Source organism: Herpailurus yagouaroundi, unplaced genomic scaffold (assembly GCF_014898765.1).
Source record: "Herpailurus yagouaroundi ecotype Mexico unplaced genomic scaffold, PumYag 250, whole genome shotgun sequence".
Lineage (NCBI taxonomy): Eukaryota > Metazoa > Chordata > Mammalia > Carnivora > Felidae > Herpailurus > Herpailurus yagouaroundi.
Window position 1 is genome coordinate 12,338,570 of NW_024412467.1, and position 10,414 is coordinate 12,348,983.

Genomic DNA, 10,414 nt, shown 5'->3' on the forward strand with positions numbered 1-10,414 from the left:
AGAAAGATGAGCAATTAACTGTTAACTTCTTTCTCGAGTCCCCATATTAATCACCAAACCTCCTGCAAGACCCAAACAGGGACACAAAGTTTCAGCAAACGACACGAAGATTAGGGGGTGGTGGGATAGAGTGCAGTGAGCAATCCTCAGTAGGGTTCCAAGTACATTTCTTCATTTGATAACGCTCCCTAAAGAAGCTGACCAATTATCTGTTTCGACTCGGAGCCCTGAGGATTGGGCATGAAATATATAGAAACATTTATTCCACGATAGAGAATTTGTAGGGTGGATCAGTGGGCACAGGATCTAAGGATTAGTCATTTCTCCCCTCAGCAGGATGATAGAATGTATGGAGTTTTACTCTATATTTGATCAAAATATCTGCTAGGCTTCCCTAATGACATTCTTTAAAAAAAAATTTTTTAATGTTTATTTATACTTGAGAGAGCGAGAAAGAGAGAAAGAATGAGCAGGGGAGGGGCAGAGAGAGAGAGAGGGAGACACAGACTCTGAAGCAGGCTCCAGGCTCTGAGCGGTCAGCACACAGAGCCCAACACGGGACTCGAACTCACGAACCACGAGATCATGACCTGAGCTGAAGTCGGACACTCAACTGACTGAGCCACCCAGACGCCCCCATACTGACATTCTTGACTTGGTTTTCTATTTTGATGATGGTCATAGCAGAGACTTCACTTACCATTATCACCATGAATAAGAAGAAAGTAACTTCTATGATCTTCTGGAGCCGTGAAATCTCACGGTTAGAAGTTTACGATAATTCAGTCCAACTACCCCTCTGATGTCTCCGTTGCCCCAGTCCTATGATGCAAACGGTCACGTCCAACTCACCAGGGAGCGTATTATAGAACAGAGATTCCTGGGACGTCCTTCTGGAGACTCGGATTCACTCTGTCTGGGAAAAGTCTCAGGAAAATGAGTTTTTAACAACATCCCAGGCCTGAGAATCATTGCAATTGATAGCATCTCCTGACAGAAGTTTCTCGAGGCTACGATTAAACGCCTCGGATGATGCTTAAAATAGTCCAAAACCATTTCAGATTCTGAGGTTTTTGTTGAGCCAAATTCTTTCCCTGGGCCTTCTACCAATTGATACGTTCTTTGGAAATAAATTGAACTAGCGAATCTTTTTCCACCTAACATCTTCAAACACTAAAGATAAGAAGGAATGACTCCCTAGAGCCGACCTCCTCCAGATTATAACACACTATAACTACAATCTTCTGGATTGTAGACCTCCAGACGGCCGGACCGGGTACCATTGACCATTCACCACAGCACAGTTCGAAGACACAACAATTGGTATCCATTCAGGTATTCAACTAATATTTATAAACCACCTACTACGTGCCAGGCATTCTCCTAAGCCCGAGGGTACAGCCACAAACCAAAGTCCCTTATCTCATGAAGCTTGCCTTCTAGTCAAGGAGACAGACAAAAGGCAAATAAAGAAACAGATATAGGTAAGAGGGGATAAAGGTGCTGAGGAGTAAAGTTAGGCAAGGTAAGGAGGTAAGGTAAAGAGTAGAGGGTGTGGGGTGCCTGGGTGGCTCAGTCGGTTGAGTGCCTGACGCTTGATCTCAGCCTAGGTCTTGATCTCAGGGTTGTGAGTTCAAGCCCCACGTTGGGCCCCGTGCCGGGTGTGGAGCCTACTTTAAAAATGTGTTAATTTGAAATCCAAACAGATCTTTATTTTGGCCCAGAGGTACAAAATGCACCAGATGAATATTCATGAACACAAGTCATTATTCTTGTCTTCAAGGGAGCCGCTAGTGGAGAGAATAATCTGTGTTCCAGCCAATAGAGGGCAGCTGAGTGCAAGACATATTTCTGTGAGCTGAGCCGAGTAAGGCATCTCACCGGGCAACAGGGCCACACCCCAGTCATCGTCAAGTGAGTAAATTAGCCCCACACCCCAGTCATCGTCAAGTGAGTAAATCAGCCCCCAGCCAGGAGAAATTTCTTAATATTTTTTATTATTAAACCGTCTCCAGGCTACAAAAGTACTTCTACGTTGAGAATTTTCTTTCCTTACTTGCACAGAACCAGTAGTCCAGCCTAACAAGAGGGCAGAGTTCAATTCTGGAACCCCCCAAAAAATTTTTTTCCCAGGACTTCTCTGAGAGGTTGATTTAGCGAGCTACTCATACAGAAATAAGAATTCAGTTACTCGTCACAGCCTAAAGATATTTTATTTGGAATGTTTGCATGACTACCCCCTCCATTAACAAGACCCCGAGTCACGAAGGAGTCAGTTGCTTTGACACAATGTAGGTCCTGGCATGGCAGTCGTTGAGAGAAAGGGGACTCGGAAAAATGGCTGGATCTTTGGACCGAGGGAGCAGGGAGGAATAATAAATTATAATCTTATTATCCCCAACCTACAGCCGCGACCCCGTGGTCAAAGTAGCCTACAATTCAGAGTAGATATCTAGTCGTATCTGACTCAGCATTAACAACGTTTCGGGAAGACTCAGGACCCACAAAATCGCCACTTAGAAACGTGTTCCCCATCATGTCGAACGAGCATAGGAGAGACTCAAAGCATATTTTTTACCTCAAGGCGGAAGGTGGGCATCTGATGAACATCTTCCGAACTGACGTGTCCTTTTCCTGGAGTAGACTGAGTTAACAGCTCAGTGGTTTAGTTTCTGCAATTATCTCCCAGACCATTTATTGTTGCCCCGCTGGCCTTACTTGACTGCAGGTGCTCGATGGGAAAGAACACACATCCAACGTGGAAACACGATAATAATTTTACGACCACTTATGGAGCACTTCCTGTGTACTGTGATCCATATTATTCACACATTATACTATTTAGCCCCCCCACCATCAAACAATGATACAGACATTCACACCGGTTTTAAAATAATAGAGGTTCAGAAAGTTCCGGTACGTGGGTAAGTAGCAGAGCTGGGGCTTCAGGCTCTCCGTAAAAAGCTATAAACCCTAGACTTAAATCACTACCTGATTCTTAGTTGATGGAATTTTCAGGGCACACGTTTTTTGAGATGCGTGGCTTCTGTGGAAAAGGAAGGGCCTTATCGCCCAGACAGAATCATGGCTCAGAGCCAAGGAGGTTAAGACCCAACGGAGTGGCCCAGCCCCCTGGAGAAGACGAGAAAGGATAAATGAACTTTCATTTTCTTTGTCATGCTTTTATCCATCTACAAGGGGCACCCATTACAAAAATCATTCTTCCCAAGAGAAGATGGCACTCTGCGCAACGGTGGGCTATTTTATCTCATTGTTTTCCTTTCCTTTCTGAACATTAAACGGCCAAGTTTGATCTGCATTTGTTCAAACGACCTTCCGTTTCTCAGACGGAACAGGAAAATGTCATCAAAGGCCACTGGTGTATGTGAGCACTCCGTGAGGCCTGAAACAGCTTCAGTGGTCCCCTGTCTTCTCTTCCCAATGCCCTGCATCCGTAGTCTGTTGTTGATCCACGCTTTGAGCCGGCTATTTTGGACAAGCCACACAGACAGAAGCTTCTTTGGCCCCCGGGGGGAACTGGGAAAGGCACCCGAGCTAGCTCAGGGGCGCCCCCTCTGGGGGACAGGAGAAGGACGGGCTGACGGTCCCCGCTTCCTTGAAAGGAATCATTAGTAACCAGTGCAGAATCTCTTCCCCACGGGGCACAAAGCCCTTTTCACTTCAGCGGCCAGCAAACACTGACTGCGCTCCTGTTCAGAACTTTGTTAAAAGACAGCAGACAGGTTACCTCTTAGAGCAATAGGATCGACACCTTACCCCTCTCCCCCACCACCACCCCCGGGGGAGTTTATGGAACTCCGCACTTCAACCAATACTCTTACACCCATCATCATCTCGTTGAATTTAAATAAATGAACCAGTTGAGCAAAAGCAAAATAATTCCGTCCTCAAAAATAACTGTGAATGAGCCCGTGGTTTCTGTTCCTCAGGGCTTTGCACTGTTCATTACACCCATGTAATTAGTCTCACCTCTGCTACCAGCCTCTTGGGGGCCTCGACGCCTCCTTGGGGAGCAAGGAAACCTGAAAGAAAATCCGCGCGGAGAAGCGAGCGGGGCTTAGGGTCACTGGCATTGATGCGATGCAGATTCCTTGCGGGTCCACGTGTTCATCTGGGTCACCCGGTTTGGGTTGAGCGCTCTTGGGGGGTCTGTCCTCAGCAGGTGCCGGCCACGGGGCAGGACACAGAACTTGCCTTCGTTCTCGGAAAGCAAAACCTCGTGACACGGCATAGGGAGAGACATACTGCCGGGGCTTTGGCAAAGAGAGGGGTGTGCTGCCTGCCGCCCCGCAGAGCTCTGCCAGGGTGCCAAAGAGCATGTCCCCACAGGGCCCCCGGGGGCTCCAACTGCCTCCTCACCCAGCACCCTTGCTCACGCAGGGTCTCCGGCCTCTGGCCTCTTGGGCCCCTCCCTCCTGCTCTCTTTACACCTTGTCCTTTCCTGTCCAGGGTCTTGCACTATTCTCCTGCCTTCTCCAGCCCTGCCTCCTCCCACCCACTCATTCGCTCATATTTACTGAGCAGCCACCGTGTTATCAGACAGTGTCGTAGGTGTCACAGTCATGGCAGGGAACAAGACAGAGCCCACGCCCTTCTGGGCTGTCCATTCAAGCCAGAGAGAGAGAGAGAGACACGGCAAACAGATGCACATTCAACAGACATACCCTGGTTACCTCGTGGTGCTGCGAAGAGAGAGAAAACAGAAACGGGTAGGATGAGATGCGAAGGGGAGACTTGTGACCCAGGCAGCGGTTCTCAGTCAGAGGAGAGTCCACCTCCCTCGGGACGTTTTACGACGCCTGGAAACACTCTCTACTGCTACCACTTTGAAGGTGCTGCTGGTAGCAGGTGGGGAGAGGCCAGGGAGGCTGGGAATCCTACAGTCCACGGGAAAGCCCCACAGAGCAGGGAATGATCTGGCCCCGCGTGTCACTAGTCCTGACCTCGAGACACCCTTGAGACAGGGCCTCGTTCGGATTCTAAAGACACAGGAGCAGCATCTGTGACAGGGGGCGGACCATCCAAGGAAGAGTCTGCCCCCAGACCTGAGATCCGCCCTTCCGTGGGGAGGCCAGGGCCGCGGTCCAGCGACGGGCAGAGAAGGTCAAAGGTAAAGCCGAAGCGTGACCCTGAGTGTCCATCACCATCTTCAGCAGCGAAGGCCTCTCCTTACAAGGGCAGCAGCTGGGGATCGCAAACACCATTCGTATTCCTGATGCTTCCACGATTTTCATTTTGACCACTGTTTGAACATAAAAGTTGCTGCTAAAGATTTGCCCAAAATCAAATACAAGGTACTGTACCCAGGGGCGCCTGGGTGGCTCAGTCGGTTAAGGGGCTGGCTCTTGATTTTGGCTCAGGTCGTAATCTCATGATTCGGAGCCTGCTTGGGATTTTCTCTCCCTCTCCCTCTCCCTGTCCCTCTCCCTCTCCCTCTCTCATTGTCTCTCTCAAAATAAATAAATATATCTATATCTATATCTACATCTATATCTAGACTGTCCCCAAAGAGTACCTCGGATGTCTACACTTGGATTTGACTCCAGTTCTGCCATTTATTAACTTCTACACGGTTACAGCAAGGATTCAGTGAGGTGATGTATGCAACCGTATGGTAGAACTCCTGGCATCCAGTCGTCTCTGTCTGGTGGCTGTGAAGGTGGCAAGGATGAGAGAAAGAAAATACACACATTAGTTAGTTCGTTAGTTAGTTAGTTAGCTAGTTAAGCAGCTCCTAATCAGGTGTTTTCTGGGCTCTCAGCCCCATATTAGTACTGTTAAAAAAAAAAAGGGTAAGGGAGAAGATATGCGGTCTCTGACTTCCAGGAACTTAAAACGTCTCCCCCAAAGAACACACACATCTTTCTAGGCATCGAGGGAAGACAAAACTTTCACCTTTGCCCCTGCCCCACCTCAATTTCACCACCACCACCCCCGCTTGGCCTCAAAACTGTTAGATAGAAAAGCCCCTGAAGACTGAGGCTAAAACACCCATTCTATACGTGAGGAAACTGAGGCCCAGGGAGCCTCAGCCATCTGGTGCTGCCAGATGGAGTGGGGCCGGACTGTTGCCGTCGGGCGCGGTGGGGAGAGGAGCTCACAGGGAGAGGGCTGATTACGGGACGGCTTCTAGAAGGGGGGCAAGTTAGAGGTGAAGGGGTCCGAGCGTATCCCCGTCAAGGGCTCCGAGAGATCCCCCGTGTGTGGTAGGCCATCTGAGACTTTCTTATTTCCGTGCCTGCGTATTTCTCTATTCTTTTCTTCTCCCACCAAAATACACGCTCTCTGAGCCCAAGCTCTTTGGGTATCTGGTTTGTCTCCATAGCTGCCCTCCCTAACCCCCCCAGTGGAACAGTCGGTAAACTCGGGAGGAGAATTCACCACCTCTGCACATGGCCAAATGCTCGGTCGGAAGCTCAGAGGGCGTGATGAAAACCAAACTTCTGTCTCTTAGCCTTTCTCAGGCAGAAACCCCCACTACAGTTAAAACACAAAGACAGTCAAACCCAGCAGCCACCGATTTTTATTATTGCCTTTGTCAGCAGCAACAATAGTTTTTAAAGGGTAGAGAAGTCAACAGCGGACCAGCATCGTGTATGTAGTACTGGATTCTTTCCGACATATTAGCAAACTCTTTTTTAATCGTGGCTTTTTTTTAATCAGGCTATTTTTAATCGCCTTCTTAGTTGGGCCTCTTGTCTCTTCCCAAAGGGTTGGGCTGAACCAGGTAGAATCCGTGCTGGAGGGGACGGCAGTGGGGTGGCAAGGTCTTGGGCTCAAATATCACCGGAATGATGATGTGCGCTCAGGCGACCTGAAGGTGCAGCCAGGATAGAGCCAACTTTGCTACGAGAGAACCCAAGTTTGTAGCCAGAGACCGCACAGCACTTCACATCAAATCTACAAAAAGAAGGGGCACCTGGGTGGCTCAGTCGGTAGAGCGTCCGACTTCAGCTCAGGTCGTGATCTCACGGTCTGTGAGTTCGAGCCCCATGTCTGGCTCTGTACCGACAGCTCGGAGCCTGGAGCCTGCTTCGGATTCCGTGTCTCCCTCTCTCTCTGACCCTCCTCCGTTCATGCTTTCTCTCTCTCTGTCTCAAAAATCAATAAACATTAAAAAAAAAGAAGAAGAGGGGTGCCTGGGTGGCGCAGTCGGTTAAGCGGCCGACTTCAGCCAGGTCACGATCTCGCGGTCCGTGAGTTCGAGCCCCGCGTCGGGCTCTGGGCTGATGGCTCGGAGGCTGGAGCCTGTTTCCGATTCTGTGTCTCCCTCTCTCTCTGCCCCTCCCCCGTTCATGCTCTGTCTCTCTCTGTCCCAAAAAATAAATAAACGTTGAAAAAAAAATTAAAAAAAAAAAAAAGGAAGAAAGTAAAGGATGGAAACCAGAAAGCAAAGAGCCATGTCTGTGATTGGAAGAGTCCAAGTAAGGTATCATGATTGAGGATGGGAGGAGGGTGCAACTTGAATTTGTAAAGGTGGAAAAGAAGCGTCTTCATTGGGTGGCTGCACCAGATGTGGGCAGAAGGAGAGTTCAATGTCGCTTACAGAGCGGTCGCCCGGCGGTCGCCTCCCACTCACAGGCCCTGGGTACATGGAACGGGCAAGAGAGATTTGGTAGGGGACCGAGTCTGACAGGCATGTGGCCTCTTTTTCTCTGAAGGCTTGTCCTCACTTGCTTTTAATCCTACAAAGGGCTTCCATGTGGGGTGAGAAGCAGCGTAAACATTCCATCAATGTTGAGTCCTTACCACTTGTAAGGAATGATACCAAAGCAAAAGTCCTTTCACTGGAGCAAATGGCAACTTTATCTAAAACGGGCACTTTAAATAATGTCCTAAAGAATTCAGAAGGAAACAACCAGCCACGGAGAAGGAAGCGCTTCCTGAGCCCACAGTGGGTTGTCTATACCCACTCTTTCATCCACAAGCACTGATATCTCTCCAAACACCTGTCTTCACTAGATAATTCTACTGCCCTTCTCTTTGCGGCTTGTGCAGACACAATCCTTCCTCTCTGGGCAGCGGACAGCACTGCCCAGTACGAGGTTCAAGGACAGACGTCTGCAGGGGCAGTGGGGCTCCTCAGGAATCCCCTTCTGCCTTGGCATTGGCAGTCAGTCTGGGGCTGCCGGCATCTGCCGTGCCTTATCAGTGCAGCTCAGGAGGCAGGATGAAGTGACTTCACCAGGCCTGGAGAAGAATCGCTAATCAGGATGGTTCCGGAACATCTCTTCAGACGCCTAATAATAAATGCTTCTGTGGCGGTGGCCTCGCCCTGATTCTTCCGTAGGGAAGGATGACAAAGTCAAGGCTACCACCCTGGTGGCAGAATTACTGCCCGTGACCCCCGCTACACTCAAGGAATTGGCTTTTACACAGCCTGTTTAAAAAAAGGACACACGACAAACCTCTCAAAGGTCAGTGGAAACGGGCACAATCTGTTTTAAAATCTCAGTTGAGAAAAAAAACACACAGAGTGAAAGAACATACAAGATTAATGATCTCCCCGCAGTGCAGGGAGAAATCAACACCAGCTGGGGGACAGATCTGTCAGAGGCAATGAACGCCATGAGCAAAGGCTGTTGATAAGTTCATTTGGTGCGGAATTTGAAATATGATTTATAGATGCACACAGCGCAGAGAAGAGCGTCACTCTTCGCAGAGTGTAAATACCTCCAGAACACGCAGGGCCCAGCTCCAGAATTCAATTTCTTTCTTTCTTTTTTTTTTTTGACTTCTCATTTTATCCTGACCCTGTTTCGTGGTTGCCATACAACTCGTGGGATATGAAGTAGGAGAATCATTAATATCAGTTGGGTCTTCTGTTAAGGCGTAATAAAGGAAATGTGTTTGCAATACGCATGTTTGTAATAAAATCCTCTCGAAAAGTCAACTTCTTATTTGCAAGGACACTTGCTGATTCAAATATTTTGGAGGTAGAAACACACGATGTCTCACTTCCATGTAGTTCCTTATATCAAACCTGAAGCTGGAGAGAGATTCCATTCCAGTTGTGTTGATACCTTGGCTGGTAACGTCCCCGCTGTGGAAGGTCACCACCTCTACCATGAAAGCATGATGCCCTACAGAGAGAAAATAAATGCAAACTACATTACGTGATACGACTGATTTTAAAATATTTTCCCCAGACATTAGACTGAATGAACTTTGGAACTTAAATCCCCAAATGTAATAAATGAAACGAGGGTTTGAAGCCGTTAAGTCATCTAAATGCAGCCAGCATGCAACTTCCTTCCCCAAACCTTTTGCCAAAGCGTATCTTAGTGCAACCAGTGGCCTTAGATGCCCCCTCTCCCTGCACATCTCCGTGATCCCAAGTGGGTCAAGCGGCAAAAACTTCATTGGCCAAACAGGACAACGGAAGAAAGCAGGAGGACCGTGATTGCCCACAAATTAGGGCAGCCCTGTCAGCCGAGGGCCAGTCAGGGTCCTGGAATCTTTGGATGTTAGAAGTGGATAATCACTTGGAGGTTCGGTACAGGGCAGCAAAATCAAGGCTTCCAGGTCACCCGCCTGGTTCATGGACTGGAATCCAGCGTGGCTAAGTCCTCTCCCAAACAAAACAGAACAGAACAAACACAGACGGTAACTAGGCGGCCTCTAAACCATGCGTTAGCTCCAGCCCCAACTACGTTGCGGCTAGCACAGACAGCAGAAATCCGGAGGAGTCAGGAGGCCTTTCCAGCGATAATCAGCAAAGAATTAAATCTCAAGTTTACGATTTTAGCCCAAAGAGGTTTTCTTTAACGGCAAAAAAGAGGGAACGACTTTGTACTTAATGAATGAGGAGCACCACAGCTTAGGTGTGGATACAAGGGTCAGCTAAAAACGGGTAGCTGGGTGTGTTTGGTGTGGTGTGGTCGTAGTTTGGCTGCGGCTGGGTGTTTTTAACCATGAAATTGGTATCGGAAAATGAGAAAAAGAGGGTCTTTCCAGACCTCTTTCCAGACCAGGAAAAGAGGGTTTCCAGATCCTGGGGAGAAAGTAAAACATTTTAGAGAAGTTTCAGATACTATCTTCCTCTTATAATTGGGGGTACTTGTATGTGTGCATGCATACGCATGGACATGTGTATACATGTGGACATGTGTGGACACGTGGACGTGTGTGGCAATGTGTACACGTAGACATGTGCATGTATGTACATGTGGGTGTGTGCATGCGTGTGCACATGTGTGTGGGCACATGCACATGTATAGGCAGACATGTGCACATGGATACATGTGTATACATGTACACGTGCATGTGTGTGCATGTGTGTACATATGGACGTGTGGACGTGTGTGTATTGTGTACATGTCAACATGTGTGTGTGTATCTGGACGTGTGTGCATGTATGTGGACATGCATATGGATTATGTGTGTGTGTGCT

General features: G+C 48.4%; 2 long non-coding RNA genes across 3 annotated transcripts in view; both read right to left on the reverse strand.

Moving 5' to 3' along the window:
* Window positions 1-2,187: 2,187 nt before the first annotated feature.
* On the reverse strand, window positions 2,188-7,022 carry LOC121020492 (uncharacterized). The gene is made up of 2 exons (XR_005786157.1): window positions 5,537-7,022; window positions 2,188-5,263 (listed from the first exon to the last, which is right to left on the reverse strand). It is a non-coding gene; the product is annotated as an uncharacterized LOC121020492 (long non-coding RNA).
* Window positions 7,023-8,755: 1,733 nt separating this feature from the next.
* Window positions 8,756-10,414, reverse strand: part of LOC121020468 (uncharacterized) — a 7,498-nt gene continuing 5,839 nt past the window's right edge. For both annotated transcript variants that reach the window (XR_005786146.1, XR_005786145.1), the window contains one exon: window positions 8,756-9,104. This is a non-coding gene — a long non-coding RNA (uncharacterized LOC121020468). The remainder of the gene's footprint in view (window positions 9,105-10,414) is intronic.